The sequence below is a fragment of the Erinaceus europaeus genome, chromosome 5 (genome assembly GCF_950295315.1).
Source record: "Erinaceus europaeus chromosome 5, mEriEur2.1, whole genome shotgun sequence".
NCBI lineage: Eukaryota > Metazoa > Chordata > Mammalia > Eulipotyphla > Erinaceidae > Erinaceus > Erinaceus europaeus.
This window is the reverse complement of record NC_080166.1, coordinates 53,581,793-53,584,404: the sequence shown is the minus strand read 5'-3', so window position 1 is coordinate 53,584,404 and position 2,612 is coordinate 53,581,793. Positions and strand designations below refer to the sequence as shown.

General features: G+C 36.1%; 1 pseudogene; it reads right to left on the bottom strand.

Annotated features, from left to right (window-relative positions):
• Positions 1-2,012: 2,012 nt before the first annotated feature.
• LOC132538785 (U4 spliceosomal RNA) lies at positions 2,013-2,140 on the bottom strand (annotated as a pseudogene).
• Between the last annotated feature and the right edge of the window lie 472 nt (positions 2,141-2,612).

The following is a 2,612-nucleotide window of genomic DNA, read 5'->3' as shown; positions in this document are numbered from 1 at the left end:
CAGCTAACACTTCTTCATGTTACTAAAATCAGTTGCTAAGGCAACTCACAAGATTGGCTCAGGTTATACAATGAATTGTAAATTGAATCTCAATACTCAGATTCTTTAGAATTTTATGGATCTTACAGAAATTATTTATTCACAGAACACTATCTACCTTGATTCTTTCCTTTTTCTGTCTTTCCTAGCCCCCCCCCCCCCGACAACCCTTTTCTTTCCTTCAAAATATTTCCTATGCAAAGATTGGAATATTCACTTCAATATTCTCATTTACTTTTTCAAGAATAAAATGTAAATTATTTTCTAAAAAGTTATTGTCAACATAAACAAAACAAAAACAACTTAGGTTATATCAGCCACAGAGTGATCCACCTCTGGGTAGCCATATTTTAGCAGGCAGCCTCTTTGCTCAAGATGATTACAAAACTTTCTCCACGTCTCCAACAGCAGGCATGATTGTAATAAAGCCTAAGTCTTTCCGTGTTATTTCTCCTATGACTCCAAGCTTTGGGGATTGTGATGAGATTAAATGATATTTTCTCTGTGAGACACTAGGTACAGTTCCAGACATGGAGTTGGGGCTCATTCATTTGATAACTATGCCCCAAGTGCCACTACATCACCCATGTTAGGGGTAAGCAGTACCAAGAAATACCCCTGACCTGTCAAGTGACGTTCTAAGGGTGGTATCAGAGTGGTGGTGCTCTGACTTCATATATATATATATATATACCACATATAATATATATCAATGGATGTAAAGTCAAAAAACAAACAAAAAGAACTAGACAGTGGCTGTTAAGGGCAGTAGGAGATGGGAAGGATGAGTGATCATGATTTTCAGGCACAAACTTCCTGAGATTAGTAAAATAAGCTTTATTATTACTATATTGTATTTCAGATTGAATGTTGCTGAGAAAGGTGATCAGAAGTTGAGTAACAGGGCTAGGGAGATAGCATAATGGTTATATAAAGACTTTCATACCTGAGACAAAAAAGGTTTCAATCTACAGCACCACCATAAGCCAGAACTGAACAGTGCTCTGGTTAAAAAAACAAAACAAAACAAAACAAAATAAAACAAAACAAACTACTTTACTGTTAAAAAAAAAAAAAGGCCTGGGTGGTATCTCAGTGAGTAGAATGTCTGCCTTGCATGTATGTGTGATCTTGGACTTGATCTCCCATATTACATAAAAACTACAAATAAAAAGTGAACAAAATTCCATGGCTAGTTCTCTCTCTCTCTCTCTCTCTCTCTCTCTCTCTCTCTCCCTCTCTCCCTCTCTCCCTCTCTCCCTCTCTCCCTCTCCCTCTCTCTCTCCTGGCTACTCAGAACTAGAACCAATGTTTCATATTGGCCCTGTATTAAAAATTGGATTTATGGTGGCCTAGTGGTAGTTTACCCAGTAGAATGTATATGCTATCATCCAAGAGGACCCTTCAGCTTCAAGCCCTTGCCCTTCAAATGAAGAAGAGAAGTTTTAAGACCTTATATATTTCTGATGCAATGAACTTATGTAATTATCCTCTCAAAAAAAAAAAAGGCTTAATGCATCCATGGCATGTAGTTGTAAATTTATTATTAGGGAATTTTTGTTTCTCAAACTTTTCCTCCAAAACTTTACATTTCCTTGTGAGAGGTAGTAAGAATACTGTTCTCTGTTGTTAAAATTAGAATTAAAATGTCTTAAATGCAGCAACTTTTAGGCTTCAATGGAGAGTTCCTGGTTATTTACTGAATCATAAGTAAGTCTCTCTAAAGTCTGAAATCAAAACATTCCATACACATACTGAATTTTAAATGTAACATGCCTGAAAGTAACTGTTTAAATGTTTTAAGTTGGATATTTGTGTCAGCATTAAAAAACTAATAAGGAGTAATGACATTCTTTCTAATATCAATATTGTAAAGAATAGTAACAATTAGTAGTGGTATAAAATTTACTTTATGCCAGGCACTGTACTCTTATCTGCACTGATCACAGCAGTTCTGTGAGCTGAGCTGTTACTATGGACATCATTCCCATTTTACAACTGAAGAAACTTAAAAGCACAGTGATTTGATTATTTATTCAGTTAGCAATAATCACACCTCAGATAAACCTCATTGGCTACGATACTGTCACTGTTCAGAGCTATTTATTCAGGATAACTCACATACAAGGGGTCGATTTGAGAGTCAAAACAGACATTTTAACTTCAGAGTTTCTGGTCTGTACCCCACTGCCTATCAGCACATATAAGAGAGGATTATTTTGTAATATTACCTCACACTATTCTTACGTATTTCTCCTTTCCATCAAGAACCTATCAATCAAGATTCTTTCTCTCATCTATACCTCTTTCAGCTTGAGCTTGAATTGGAATTGACTTTTTCTTTCCAATAGGAGGACATGGGACAAAGGTGAGAAGAGTTATTTCTTAGACTCCCTTGCTAAGGAAGGCGTCTTTGCTCTTCTCTTCCACTACACTGAAACTGCAGTCTAATACTTCTGATTGACAGGAGAATAGATGTTAAAGTGAACTAAATCTAAGCAAAGATACCTTATGACCTAGAGATTCTGCTAAGTCAGCAAGATTGTGGCTAACCAGAGTAATCAGAAGTGGAA